At 41.0% G+C, this 15,761-nt stretch overlaps 2 long non-coding RNA genes across 2 annotated transcripts in view; one reads left to right on the top strand and one right to left on the bottom strand.

Moving 5' to 3' along the window:
* Nucleotides 1-15,761, bottom strand: part of LOC136792114 (uncharacterized) — a 56,063-nt gene that overhangs the window by 14,655 nt on the left and 25,647 nt on the right. The gene's annotated exons all lie outside the window — the stretch shown is intronic.
* LOC136792113 (uncharacterized) overlaps nucleotides 8,483-15,761 on the top strand; it is a 90,686-nt gene continuing 83,407 nt past the window's right edge. Inside the window, exon 1 of the long non-coding RNA XR_010835332.1 lies at nucleotides 8,483-8,735. This is a non-coding gene — a long non-coding RNA (uncharacterized lncRNA). The remainder of the gene's footprint in view (nucleotides 8,736-15,761) is intronic.

Here is a 15,761-nt window from a genome sequence, read left to right as displayed (position 1 = left end):
AGAATATTTTAAACAATTGAATTTTGGGAAAAAAAATCCATCACTCATGCCTCTTTGTTAGCTTAGGTTTAGCTTCTCATTCGAGCTCAGACACCATGAATATCCTTCCTGGAGCAGAGTGTAAAGGTGGAGGAATTGGGCTTCCCTGAAGGGCAGTGACTTTCCACGGGCAACGCCAACTATGTGGTATCAGAGCAGAAGATTTGGGCTTCTGACTGTCAGCTTGGTATCCTGCTCCTAAATCATATCATGTCCGTGTCATGTCCAATTCAAACTCTATTTGTTTTCTTTCTTCCCCTCCCTTCCTCCCTTCCTCCCTCTCTCTCTTTCTTTCCATCTTTCTTTCAATTCACGGAGGGCATGTCAGAAGCCCTAAGAAGTTTAAATCAGCCCATTCAAAGAATAGATAAAATCCAGTTCTTTCTTTCCTTCTATATGTTTTTCCAGATTCTTATGTTCTAAAATAGCAAGCTTTAGCAATACATACTGTCTTTTTTCCAAGGCACATTCCTCTTTCACAAGTGTGAGTTTTTAAAAGCAGTTTTGCTAAGAAAGATGGGTCAGAGACAACCATTTGTAAGTGCAGAGACGGAGGTAGGGAGTGATGGGGGCCATTTTACACCGGGCCACTCATGACTAAAGCCCAGGCTCCCGTGGACTCTGGAAACTTAATTTATTCCAGAGAAGGGCCAAGTTCCAGACTATGCAACTTACACATGAAAAGGCAACCCAAACAAGACTACTTTCCTGAATTTTAAATAGAAGTCTCAAATTGCTTGCAAGTAAGCATAAAATTCCAAGTTTTACTGTGCAAATCCTAGAGCATAGGCACACAGCTGGACAAATATACAGGAAAATGATGAGTAGAATGAAAAAAAAAAACCACCTTCTTCACAATATTAAAATTATATTGTAGGATGCATTTCGTTTGTTGGGAGATAAAATATTTTTACTTGTATGTAGGTTTTGTGGTCTTCACATCACCAACACAATCAAGAAATAATGAAGTGTGAATATTTTTCCCTTTTATGTGTTTCACATTCAATTAAGAACTTAAAATTGTGAGGGGACTCACCCTTGACTCTTAGAAAAATGTTACCCAAGCGATGGAAATCTGAACAAACCATCATAACATCATAACATAACATGCATAACAGCATCTCACGTTAGTTTACCCTACGTTTTGCCGTATGGTGTGTTTGATCATGATGTACACCCTGGAGTACATCTTCCGTTGCACAATTTTCCACGTCCAGGCCAAACTATGAGCAACCGTGCTGCAAGACAAGACTCCTGGAGGAGACCCCAAGAAGTGGCCCCCAGGGTTACAACCCCAGTGATGGATACAGAGCCGATGAGGGCAAAAACCAAGAAGTTGTGATCCGAAACAAAAGTCTATGTAAAGCCACAAGCTCAGTGAAGAGGAACACAGGATGAAAGAGGAAGGCCTTTGACACAAAACAAGTCTGACCTTAGGCCACATGCTATCCCCCTGTGGTCTCCTCCTCTGTTCCCTAGTAGGGAAGGCTCAGAGACTGTGGTGGAATGTCCTGGCCCCTTAGCTGTGCACAGGGTTTGAAGATGGACAGACATCTAACTACAGCTGCAGGTGAAACCAAACCCTGAGAAGTGAGGTGTTTAGTAAAACATTTACATCTAGGAAATAGGACCAGTGACATCAATTTTTCTTTCTAGTTTCCCATGGATATTGATCGTGATTGCTTGATTCTTACATTGAACTATGCTTGCATGTATGTGTGTGTGTGTGTATATATATACGTATATATGTACGTGTATATCTATATATAAAACAAATGCAACTTTGAACGTTTAAGTACACAGTAAAAAGGTGAAAACTTTAAGGCAGACGAAAGTAGTCCCAAATAGCCAGTGTTGTTATTTAAGTACAAAAATAACCTTTGAATTTCCATTGCTGACTTTGCTAGGCTTGACCTTACATGAGCCTGCATTCTCAGCATTGGTTTACAAAACTCATAAAATCAGGGAAAAAAAAAAAAGATTTTGTAAATAGAAAATAAGCAACGCTAAAAGAGAAATATTCCACAAAGCATCATCTAGATAGAAATGTAACTCAAAACAGGTTGACTATATAGAATATGAATGAAAATTCTGAGTTTGTATGTTTAGCTTGGGTTCTATTTATGCAGCCACTCTCAAAGTAAGGGAAGCAATGGAAGATATTTTTAACAATGATCTCTCTCTATATTCAAAATAGTCTCAGGGCTTAACAGAATTTCCTACTATGTTATGGCTTGGAGTGAACTAAATAGATTTATAGGTAAATTTCCCAAAACAAATCATTTGAGGCAATATCAGAAATGGAAAGATTCTGTACCAAGAATTTTTCTCCCCAGAAAGATGTGGATGCATCAACACCATAAGCTTGAAATGGTAATTTTATGTTAATCATCTTGTGTGTTTCAGAGTGCATGGATACTTCTGTGCAATGCGCCAGTGTGTTCTAGTGTGTGCATGTGTGTGTGTGTGTGTGTGTGTGTGCGCACAGGCATAGGTGTGTGTCTGCGTCTCTAGATGTTAACGGTGAGTCTGCTTTTCGTATACAGGCTGGGCTCATCGTAGCAAATTCCACGTGAAGAAATAAATGTCCTTGACATTCCATTTAATAGACAGTGGGTGGCACCATCTTAAGGAGCTGATGATGTAAGTTTGCACTTGGCACTATTTTCTTTATTTGGGCTACAAACTCTATCCAAATTGTGAAGGACTTTCCACATTAGTAATTAATAGGGCCCCATTATGTTAACTATCATCCAACTTAGGACATCTTGGAGGAAAGATAAGAGATGAATAATTTGAAGTAATTTTCTTGTAATCATGCCAATCACTTGAGCAAAGTAGTTATTAAAGGAAACAGTATTATGATGAATTATAGGACATCTAACACTGAATACCTTTTCTTATCAGCTGCTTATAGTTTCTGATGCTTAAAAAAAAAAAGAGAGAGAGACAAACAAGCAGAAGTCTATTCCGAAGAACACTCATCTTACTGTAAATACTAGTTTGTTTAGCAAACCCTGAATTTTAATGACGCTCGAAAGGCAGACTTTACCGTAGTTTCTGCTCATCTCCTTGAAAAGAGCTGAAGTTTGCCCGCTTTACCTTCCCTTAAAAGGTAGATGTAATGAGCCTGAGTCACCTCCGATGACAAGGATTCTTCCAGTTCAGATTTGCTGAAGTGATTAGACATTATTTATCTAATTAAATGTTCAAAACACATCATTATTGAAGGGAATAAATTTCGTACGTTTGTTGAGCAGTGTTAACTGAAATGTAACTGCACATCATTTGACTTTTTAACATTTTATTATATCTATTAAGTCTTTCTGTGCTTAATTAAATCAACTTATTTTTTACAGTTAATTTAACATGATTTCATTTTCGTTACAGAGTCTGAATCAGATATTATGGAGAAAGCCAACTGTACACACAAACTAAGCTCTGACCCCTCAGGTGCCCCCTTGCATTTCATTCAAATCTGGAAGCTTCCGGGGATTCCCATGATTTTAAATGGATGTTATTTTTCACAGAGTGGAAAGCTTCCTCTTCATTCTCTTTTTTTTTCCAATGCAACAATTTTTAAGGCTACAGAACCATCAGATCTGTACAATTTGCATCACTCATCATGGCCAACTGTGGGGAAAAAAAACTTTTTGTTAATGCTTGGGGAAAAAAATAAATCAGAAGAAAAATGTGAAAGGATCAGCCTTAGTTGCTGCCCCCAGGGAGTTGTACTTCTTAATTGTCTCTGTAGGAGCAAAAGGGTGTCTAACTAATAACGCTACAGTTCCCGAGAAGGGACGGAGTAGTTGAGTAGCAATAACTAGGGCGTGGGCAATGGGGAGGAAGTTATTGCATTACTATTACTATATTCAAATGAGTGCTTCTCGGGGGTCAATATTTAGCAGCGCTCTTTTCTTCGCAAGAACCCCCGACTCTAAAATGGGGGTGAGAGGGGAGCAGAAATAAAGCCACAAATATTTGGTGCCAATCACAGCAGTGAATTGCGACTTGCTACATTCAGATTTCCCCTGAGAAGTGTTAAAATGGAGAGCGTGGCTGGAAACAAACGGGAAGGAAGATTCGAAGGTTGCGAGTGATGGTGGAAAATTCTAATTAGACATTTACATCAGCTTGCAAAGCTCCTTGTTTGCCCAAATGTTGGCGTGTTTCGGGTTCTGTCAGTCTTCGATTGAAAAGTCTTAACAGGGGAGGCTTCTGAAACCCTCATGGAACCATCAGGATGCTGAATTTAAAAGGTGGCCACAAATGCATTTGCTTGAGATGAACGAGCCAATAACCGGAGAACAAAATGAAAAAAGCAAAGAAAAGAGAAGAAAGTGGATGCATGTGTGCTGATGCATCCCCCCTGCAGGGGCCTCTGACGTTCCTCAGAAAGGCTTGCTCTCCTGGCTCCAGGGACCCACTTCTGGCCACTCTCTGTGGCCACTTGGACTGGCTTCGATTCCCCCGGGGAAGTGTCCATGATGGCAAATTTGGCCAGAAGATTTTTTTCATTACCCTCCAACATTTCCTTTCACCTCCAACCTCAAGGCAGGGCCCTGGCTTTCCCCTTGGAGCCGGGAATATAAAGACATGGGGCCGTCCGGGCTGACCCGAGGGCCCTGCTGTCAATCATTTCCTCCCCAGCTCTGCTCCCTTTCACACCAGGCAGCTGGACCCATCGCTGTCAACCAGGTAACAACCCCCAGACAATAGAGGCCTGAAAGCCTGGTCTAGACACTCTTTTAGCCACTTATTTGCTGCTCTTGGCAGCTGTTGAAGCATAAATAAGCAGTTTGTAATCAGAAAGCTGACATCATCGCCGCTCGGCTGAGAGGCGAGATTGTGCCTGAGATCTGAACGGCTTTTTTTTTGTGAGCGTGACAACAGATTCTGGGGTGGGGACACAGATTTGTACCATGCTAAGCTGGTCTTTCTTTGATTTACAGAAGACAATTGGATCAGGTTCCCAGCTCCAGGACACACCAGAATTATTTTTTCATCCTCAGTTCCTGAGGGCCCGCAAAATCGGATAATAAATTGGGTGGCCGAGTGCCACGGGCTGGTCATAAGAAGGAAGAGAGCAGGGTGCACAGAAGTTTGGACTTGGGACATTTTCTGGGCCACGGGACATACCTCTCATCAGCTCCTTGAAAGTGGGCCAATGGCACTGGTTTGGGTTGGAAACACGGAGTGGAGGTTTGGTGCTGGGTAAAGACGTCTGTATGTATAGTTTCACAAAAGGCAGCAGAGAAACGGGGGTGTTTACTCCTGTTTCCCAAGTGCGTCCCGTCGTTGTCATGGTGGTTGTTGTTGTTGTTTTTTTTAAAGATCAAGTTTGCCATTCAAAGTGATTGGCAGTTATCCTGGTGAAGGAGAGTAGGGCTGAGTCACCCTCCAGAAATGCTGACTTTCCATCACCTGTACAGCTGAGAAAACCCCTCTGAGGTTTTCTCCCCCAAAACGTGAGGTCGTTATCAGAAGGAGCCTAGATGGCAAGATGGCAGACCTCATTTAGGTATAATAATTGATTTCTTATAATTATTTTGAGGCTGTTCCCAAAGGAAGGAGAGCTTCTCTGGTTTCTTTTAACAGTGTGGTTCTGATTGCCCTGATGTCTGCCTGGGACACCTGCTCAGGGTCTGTTATAAATGGCAGGCCCCAGTGAATGCCAGGGTGCCAGGGAGCTTGCTACCTGAAACCCATTCAGGTGGTTTTGCCCATCTCCGGTTTCACTTACCAAAAAAAAAAAAAGCAGTTTCACAAAAATATTGACTTCCTATCTCCCCGAGGGTTTCTGGTATTAGTTTGCTATAAGTAGCTCATGATTTAGAGTACAAAGGCATTTCCAGAATGCATGTTTAACAAAATGACATAGCAGATAATTGAAATTTATTTGCAATTTTCAAACTACAATAAACACAATTCTCCTTTTCTTTCATTAATAATCTCACGGCTAATGCATAGCAATCCCTCTGCAGCTTTTACAAGCAAACTTGAGCTGCTGTGTTGTAATAGCTGGAAAAGTTAATGTAGCTTGAACAAGGTTCCTAATTGTCCCTGTCTCTGTCATATTTGTCTACTTGAATGGTCCTAAATACCACAGCGATTAATTACTACAGAGCAGGTATTACAAGATGTTATCATCCTTCCCCAACTGTCTGGGTGAATGGAGAGAAGCAGGAAACTGTGCCAGTGTTTCATCTTTGCTCTTCCTGTAAGGCACTTTAACCAGAAGATTTAACGTGTCAAAGTTAACTGCGTTCTCTAGCAGATATTCACATTCTAATTAAAGATTAAGAACGCAGTACATTACACTGTGATTTGTCATACATGGCTTGTTAAATAGGAAACCTACCGGGATTCCCTAACATTTCATAAACATTATTCAGGGCTTTGAATGTGGGCAAAGAGAAAGATGATTCGATTGCACTGCAGTATGGAAAGCAGGTTACCCTCTGTCCACCCTCCACCCAGCCCCCAATAAATCACAAAATCAGACAACTTGGGCAACTGGGAACCAGTCTTGTTGCGGAGATTTTGTTCAAACCGTGAATCGACTCTGGTTTGTCTTGGGTGGCAAAGGGGAGATCTTGGGAATTTCGCCTCGGCAGTTTTTTTTTTTTTTTTTTTTTTTTTCTTTTTTTTACTTTTGCTTTTTGCTGTCAGCGAAGTACAGGAAGAGTCTTTGTTTGAATCTGAGTGCCAAAGGACGGCAGGAAGACGAAACAGTATTTCTACAGCAGCCTGAGCTTTTTCTCGTCCTCGTGGCCTGATCGGCATCATTTCAGCACTAGTGGCCCAGGACTGGTTCACCTTCTCTGATTGCCTGAGGGGTAAATTAATGAGGTTACCGAGACACTGAACATTTGCATATCCACAGATGCTTATTAGGTAGACGGAGACGGTGAATGCCAGGTGCGCTGAATTTGGAGGATATAGGATTTGTTAAGAATTAACATCGTTCCGCTCCTTAGAAAAGGGGTGTTTTGTCACTAAAAATAAGATGCAGGCAAAACTCCTGCTTCATAACTGAATAATTACACTAGAAAAGAAAGCCAAGGCAAAGGAGAGTCTTGCCTGAAAGCAGCAGAGAACCCACCGGGCTGCCCTCGTTGCGGGGAGACCCGGATGCGGTGGTCCCAGAGCATAAAAGGAAGCGAATGCTTTGCTCTGTTTGGAACGGGGGGCTTTAATTATGCTGGTGGTGTGCACAGCGGAACACGATGCCATCATCCCGAATGCAAAATTATCAATTGAAGGAGACCTTTACATTTGTAAATATTGTTATTGACTGGTCGCCAAGCCAAGCTGGAGCAGGGGAGAGCTTTGCTAAGAAAATGATGTCCAAACCCTAATCACAGAATCAGTCCGGCGTGTCTCTCTGAGGGCCATGGGTTCCATCCTTGGTGATTTCTGCTGGGGCTGTGTGGAAGCACATTGTTTGTATCTCATTCTTGGGAGAAGTCTTATGGTGCTCTGGGTTGTGGCTTGGAGACTCCTTCTTCAGAGCTTCAGTGGGCAGATTTCATATTCCTCCCGTCCTTAGGAATACTTCGCAAAACAGAATCAGGACTCTCCATGTTTTTCAGAGCCCTGTGCGGGCGGGGGGGGGGCGGGGGGAGAGCATGCCTGGCCTTTTTTGCTATCATTTTACACAGGTAGGTTTTCTTGCTTTCGATTTCTTTTTTCTTTTCCTTTTTTTTTTTTTTTTTTTTTCTCTTTAAAGGAAATGATTGACAGCACTCAACCTCAAGGAACTCATCTATCAAAATCAAGCTGGGATAAGTATTTCTTTGAGAAATAATATATATTTACCAACAGGCTCTATTCTGCCCCCTTGTTTCCCTATACCTGGCACACTTCTTCCCTCCCTGGTCAGGCCAGTGGTAACCCTGTATTAAGAACACAGTCACTGTGTCTGTATGTATACATATATTTTTTCAAAGATTCCCTGATGCACATTTTAGATCTATTTTACAGTCCCTTTTCTTGATTTTAAAAACATTTCCAGCATCTAAAGAGCATTTTGTGAGGCTCTCCCCCCATTTTTAAAAATAGCTTCTAAATACGAATGAGTTAAGTATCTTCCCAGAGAGAAGTCAAAGGGTCTTTATTTCAATCTTGCATCAGGCTTAAGCTTTTCATTTATTTTTTCGAGGTTCAGAGGTAGAGTCATTGTCAGAACAACCGCCCCCCCAGAAAGAATCTGCACGTGTTTTAAAATTCCATCTGTTTTTCTCACACCAATTTTTGATGCATTCAAAAATATACGGAAAAATCACAATGATTTCAATGTGGCAGGGTTGTAATGAGGCACCTGTATATTTTCATAAACCGGAGTGTTTCAGATTTACTACTCTTTGTTGATAATATTGTATGAGACATTTTTTAAAAAGCGTATTTCACCCCAAAAGGGCCTGCCTGAAAACATACACTGCAGTAAAATCACTGGAGTCCGGGTTTTTTGTCACACAGGCAGAGCACAGATTTTTTTGATTATGTAGATTTCTTTTCCTACCGCAGTTTCATATGCAAAGCATGCAGAGCCCCATCCGTGCTATCTCCTAAAGCAGTCATTCTGAAACCCAATCTGGGGACAGTGCAGACTAAATAAAATTTCATTTTGATTTGGCCTCCTGCTGCGAATGGGACTGCTTCGTCTCAGCCGACAGAACGAGCGAGCCAGAAAGGTATGTCCTGTTTTGCATGGCTGACGGTGTGTCTTGCGGCTCCCGGGCAGGCCGTCCTGCATCCTGCATCCTGCTCGGGCGGGCTCCCAGCTCCTAGACTCTGCTGTCTTTCTCTTTCCCCTTCCATTGCTCCGGTGCTGCCTGCCTCTACCTGCAGGGCAGGGTCGTGGCAAACCCACACCGATGGTTTACTCTGGCATATGCTTAATAGCTCGCGTGGTTGTTTGCGTTTTTCTCACTGTCTTTGTTGTTGGGTTGGTTTTTTTTTTTTTTTTTTTTTTTTTCTATTTTGGTTTTTGTTTTGTTTTGCTTTCCCTGCACACATTCGTTCTCCCTGTTTCTCAAGGTGTTGAATGCCAAAATCTGAACTTAAAGGAAAATTGTGTAATGTGGTTAGGATGCTCCAGAGATTTTCCTGGAAGATTTTATCATGCTGAATTTTATTGTAAATTGGAAGCTGCGTTGAACAGCTTTGAAAGACTTTAGTTTTCATGGCCCTTTTGAGCCTCCTTGGCAGAAAAGCGATCGCCCATTTTAGGGAAAGGGGAAAATAGAAAATAAAGACTCTTCCAACAGGACTGAACTGTTTTGCCATCTTGGTATGTTTCTGTAAAATGCGTTGTGGTGTCTGCTTGAAGAGCTGCAAAATATGACTCTATTTTAAAGATGACCTTCATGTAGAGTCATCTCACGAGAGGCTGGATTTTGTCAAAGCCTCTCATCCCCCCTTTTGGAGAATGTATTGGCAATGAGGGAACAACCTGCTGTGATTTCCTCAGAAGAAGCTTTAGATACAAATGGCGATGTGCCAGGGAGGCTGACGGTGGGAGGAACTCCGTTTCCGAGCCCAAATTTCTCCTTGGAATTGTCGTTGCCCTTGACCAATTCATATGGTACCGTAAGCGAAAGAAGTTCTTCCCTGGTTCGTAGATTGGCATAGTAGTCATTTAAACTAAGTTATAGCAAGTTGGTAAAGATGGGTATAAAATAAATGAAAAAATAAATTGCTTCAGAGAAGAGCAGGGAGGGACTGCTCTCTGACTCTGGGTTCAGCACGGGTAATTCGACAGAGGAGAGAGAAGTAGAAACACATGCTAATTAGCTTCTTAGGGATCTCATCCACCCACTCCCCCAGAAGTAGAAACAAGATGTCATGTAACTTGTAGAGGGTCAGAAATTAACTTTTTAGCTCCATACTCCTGCAGCCCCCCCCCCCCAGTGTGCTGTGTCCTCTGAGAGTCGTTCTTGACGCCATTTCTGAAATTCAATGGGTGAGGTCTTTGCCATTGCAACAAGTTGTCCTTTTATCACTAAATCTCTAAGTTCACTATTTTGCACCTGTTGGCCAAGAGCCTTGGGAAAGGAGATTTATCCAAAGCTTTCATAAGTTGTCGAGAGCCCCGCTTGTCACGTACAACAGGTTGAAGAACAAAGTCAAAGTTAAAGAAGACATTGAAGAAACGGTAGCCTGAACACAGCACAAAGTGTTGTCTGATAAAGATGGCACCATCCTCCTCAGGAAAGGGAAGATGGCGGTGTCGGGTGGGACTGCCAGTGTTTGGTTAGACTGGGGTATAATTTCTAGTATCACCCAAGAGCTTGTCTTTTTGCTCTAGCCTCACTATCAGAGTCGCTTGGTTATTTTAGAGCTATTAGTTGATGAGATTAAAAAGCCCAAATTTGCTTTCTGTCTAATTTGTAAATGTTTTCACAGGGCCACTTATTGACATTATAGGGACTTTTCTGATAACTAAGTGAACGCTTTAAAAAGTAAAATCCACTATGTTAACATAGTTATTTAGCGAGGATAAAATACTTTTAAAAAAACTATCATGAGTCCAAAAGAGAGGGGATATAGGTATACATATAGCTGAGTCACTTTGCTGTACAGTAGAAACTAACACAATATTGTAAAGCAACTATACTCCAGTAAAAATTAAAAAACAAAACAAACAAACAAAAAACTATAATGTGAACACTAGTTTTGAATAACAAGGTACTCATGAAGGTTTTATTTCTCCATAAAAATAAATGTTTCTATCATATGAGAATATATGTTTATATCATGCATTTGCATATATATATAAATATACATATATATATATATGCAGAGGATGAGAGAGAGAGAGAGATTGAACCAATTATGCTATTAAAGAGAGTCACCAAGCTTATCTTGAGGATAAAAACAATAAATATATCCAGCAGACAAAATTCTACACTATGGTTTGACTTATCACATACATGTAATAATCACCAAAGGTTAGCGTTAAGACATAGGATGTTTTTATTTGTTCATGTCTTCATCTTGAACTCTGTCTGCAGAAGGCAAATTACGGTAGTAAGATTTAACCTCTCAGGTGGTTTGGGGAGATGACCTCGATGAAAAATGGATGCTGCCTCAGCATCAGTCTCTTCATGTCAGTCTTCTAGTGACTGCCATGCCTGTCGTTCTTCATGTTTCAGCTCATGTTCTCCATAAACATGATAACTCAACATGTCTGCAAGCCCTGACTATAACTGGTAGAAATATTGGAGATAATGACCAAAATAGTCGTTCTTGGCATGTGAGTTGAGTTTATAGGTATTTTATTTGCTAATATTTGTGATGACCATAATCTGACCTTCCTTTTGTCCACTATCTGGATCCCTCTACAAGTAAGAGAAAGACAGAACACCGACTGGAGTTAAATGTAAATAGTGGCCAAAGACAAGAGTTTTCTGTCTTCTGCTGACCCCTCCTAACTCTTGGGAAACAGTTGGGTACCCTAGAAATCTTTTCTGAGAGGATACATGAGCGAATGGGTGACCCAGGTTGAGCACAGGAGGAGAGAAACAGGAGAGCTTTTTCACTCCCTGGAGCTCATTTCCTTACTACCCAGAGGTCATCACACAAGGAGGGAGGAGATTTGAAAGCCACCTATTCTCCACCCGGGGCCCATGGGCTCCCTAGGCATGCAAATCCACTGAAAATACATTTTTCCAAAATAAATAAATTACATGACATGCTCAAACAGGTCTAAATAGAACCGCCAAATGTTAAGGATCTAAGAGTGTAAGAAGATATAGCCAGAGAACAGTCACAAGTGGCAGGAGAGGGAAAATCGTAACATTCTCTGAAAAGGTCAGTATGAAAATAAGAAAAGAAGTTCAATTTATTTACACTCCGTAACTACTCCCTGGTTACAAAGAAAGCATACAACATACAGAGACTAAAAAAGAGCAGTATTTTTAAAAAACAGCTATATGGAAAGTTCATTTTACATTTCTGTAGGCTTGGGGATGGAAAACCAAAACAATAAAGACAATGCAAGTCAGAATCCAGACACTGGGCTCTGGTGAGGTACCACTGAAAATAACACCTTTGGACTTGTTTTTCAAAGAATCACACCAGACCTGGAATAAAACCACTTATGTTGTTTTAATAAAACTAATTATATTTAACAGAAAGGTCATTTACTATATCAATCTTAATATGGAAAAATTCTCTGCTATTTCAATGTATGAGATAATAATAAAGGACATCCCTGATCCAGAAACTACATGAAGAGCTGTGAACATTTAGATTTTCTGTGAAGACGTAGGTAACCTTGTAAAATCCCCATAGTACAGCAGATTGGGAAAGAGATGCAAGCAACGTTAGTCCTTGGACAATTTGATACCTAAATCTACTTTTAGAAGAAGACTTCAACTTGTCCTATGAAATCAAAAGTTGTATGGTCAGAGAAACTCTGTAAACTGTGATTTCATGCACATGGAAATAATCTTAGACTTCAATATTTTTATCTCACGAAAGCTTCCAGCAAATTTTAACGTCCAAAATAAAGGACCTGCGTGTTAAAGGTAGAGCAATAAATATTCTCCATACAAAGCTTGTCCTCAAAACAACTGAAGAACTGATATAATGTTTCTTACAAATCCCACATCACAGTGGCCATTGCCTGGTCAAGTGATTAGGCAGAGAGAAGCCCTGTGGTTGAGCTTCCCTCGCTGCTCCTCCTTACTTAATGGGTGGGTGCTGCCGTCACAGGGCAAGACAGCCCCACGGCGAAGACTGGAGACAAACCATTGGTCACTGACCTGGATTGATCTCAAGGCAGGGACATGGGGTTCTCCAGATGGAGAGGCAAACTGAGGTCATATCCACAAGGTGAGTCTTGTGCCCTATCATTCTGCCCAAGACAAAATGAAGAATCATGAGTTCACCAGCTCTGGACTCCTTCCAGGAACGCAAGCAGACATCTAGAGACCAGAGAGACAGTGGACTCAGCCAGGAGAGGACCAGAAGATGATACAATTCCTCCTTTATCCCCAAGGCCAGCAGGATACATAAATTGCACCCACCTTTCCCATCACTAGGATGTCATCTTAGGGGAAGAAGCAGGGAAGGGGTGAATACCTAAGAGATTGGTCTTTCTATCTAATGGAAGAATGAACACCAACTGAGAAAGATACCTTAAGTTATCAGGACTGACAGCTCCAAACTTGATTGGACATTTAATTAATTTCTCTCCCATACCCTCGCTCACTACCAACTGAGGCCTCAGGAAGAAGCCAAGATGAGCTGCAACCAAAATAAAGAAAATAAATTATATTTTCACTTCATGTCCAAGTTGCATTGTCACTGAAATTTTGCAACCACCTACACTCGAAAGATCCTAGATTTTCACATAAAGATCTACTCTCAGTGACCCAAGGAAATGTTACAAATTCAATATGCCAATCTCAGAAAAAGGGGGGAAGTAACATTGAACAAGTGTCAATATGTCAAATTTATCTTCTTCCGGACCTGCCACGCAATATAGCTTCAGCTCCAGAGGATTAGACCCCTCTTATGCATGGATTTCTCAGAGCAATTTCTCCATCTCTGGGAGGAATTCCTGATGCAGAAGGGTGGGGGCCCAGGTGCCCTGCAAATTTCCTGAGTCCAAATCCCTGACTTAGTTCATGGGCCAGTCTCCACAGGAGCTCCCATAAAGCCGGGTTCTCTCTGCCAGGAATTTAACGTTGGAAAAGGAAATGCCCACTTGCTGAGAGCTGTTGGAACTCGGTGACATCAATACCGACATGGCAGAAGACAGATGAATTTTATGCATCGTTCCATAAGACCTAGATTCAGCCACCTTTGTGCTCTTTGTGCAGACAAGATTCATCAACTCCTCACTGTTTGATGCCTTGAAATGCCACAGTGTTATCTTAGCCAATCCCCCTCTTCCGCTTACGTTTTCTAGAGTTTATTTCTCTTGTTTCCAACTTAAAGGGATCTTATGTGCCGCTAGAAAGCATGTGAACAGGAAATTCTTAGAAATCAATGCAACGTCCTAGACGTTCAACCACGTGGCCTAAGGGAAGAAATATAACGAAGAACACTCAGTCTTGGACTTGTATCCACGTAGTGAAACTGAAATGTTGTTGAAACTGAAATGTTGTTGAATCTGGTAACAGTTACAAATGTTACAAATGCTCATGATGTCAACCAGGAGTTTTCTAGAAAGGCACATAAATATCTTTGGAAATATGCCAATAGTTTACATCCGCGGATGCCATCTTAGAGGATTAAGTGTTTCAGGGTACAGGGTATAGAATAACTTTCCAAAAGTTATGCAATATTCCTTGTGCTCCACTGACTTGTATATTCAGGTAAAACATGTAACAGGGATCACAAATGTAAGCAGAAAACTAGCTTAAAATTCAAGATAAAAGTCAAAAGAATCAAGAAGTATCACAGCATTCAGGGATAGAGTCAGAACCAAGCTGCTACTACAGGGATCTAGATACACTAGGGATCTAATTATTTCTCTAAACAGAGACCAGGGGGCTGGAGTTTTCAAACACTGGAGGAAAATAAATGGAAATCTCAATTTTTAAAAACATATATTATTTTGAAGGTTTTCTACTAAAACACGGTCTTTGACTTTACCAGTAAATCAAGTTGGTGAAGTGGTCTAGATATAGAAAAGAACAGTGAGTGGTATGAATGAGACATAAATTAAGGCTTAGTTTTCACCTGCAGAATTACTCTGCTGTAATATTTTATATAACCATGCAGTAACCCAAATTATTAGCACTAATATCGATGGTTTTATTAAATTGATGATTATTGATAGACAATACATTATCAATCAGTGTTTTTGTCAACCAGGAAAACACTCTGTTAGTTCATAACGTGCAAGGATACTATTACAAAAGAACTAGAATAGAAATAGATAACTTTGGGGGGGAAAGTCTTCATCCAATTGTCTTAATGGTTTGTTCTGTGTCTGTGTAAAGGGCAAAAGAAGGTGAAGTTAGCTATACCATTATCACCCGCCCACATTAACAATGCATGTACTCCCCTCTAGTCTATTACAGACTGCTGTGTTTTTCACTTATAGACTTTTTTTTTTGCTTATTAAAAAAAATACTTAAATCTTTTACCATTAAAGAATGCTTTTAAGGAGAACAGTGTATATGGAAACTGACATATTTTTCAAAGAAGAAGTGACTACCTGTGGTCTAGCTAAATGGTAACTGAGAGGGTTTTGGTTTTGGTTTGTGCTTTTGTTTTGTTTTTTTTCCAGCGGTCTATTAGTATTTGGAGGGCGTAAACATTAATGAGGGTGAAGTGCTCCGTGGAGCAAGGGGATAGGGTTTGGAGTAATGGGATGAAATTAAGAAAAGGGAAATTTAGGTTGATTACCAATTACCAATTGAAAATCTTCTTAATGTTGAGGTCTATTAGACTGTAGGGTAATCTTCCAAGGGAAGTGGTGGGACTCCCATTGCTTAGAAGTTTAAAATTAGAGTGGACAGCACACCATCAAGGACACCCCGTGGTGAATGATCCACCCCGTTGTGTAGAATGAGCCAGTCCACCTTGGTTGCCTCTATAGGCTCAAGCTTCCACATGACCTGGGGAGAGAAGGGAAGAAAAACAACCCCAGCCTGTCCCACCCAGATCTACCACGCCCAAGTGACTGGGGAAATCATTTTTAAATATTTCTTCTGCTTTTCATCTACAACAGTCTTCCTGACACTTCGATAGAAACC

This window comes from Kogia breviceps, chromosome 11, assembly GCF_026419965.1.
Source record: "Kogia breviceps isolate mKogBre1 chromosome 11, mKogBre1 haplotype 1, whole genome shotgun sequence".
Classification (NCBI taxonomy): domain Eukaryota; kingdom Metazoa; phylum Chordata; class Mammalia; order Artiodactyla; family Physeteridae; genus Kogia; species Kogia breviceps.
This window is presented reverse-complemented; position numbering and strand designations above follow the sequence as displayed.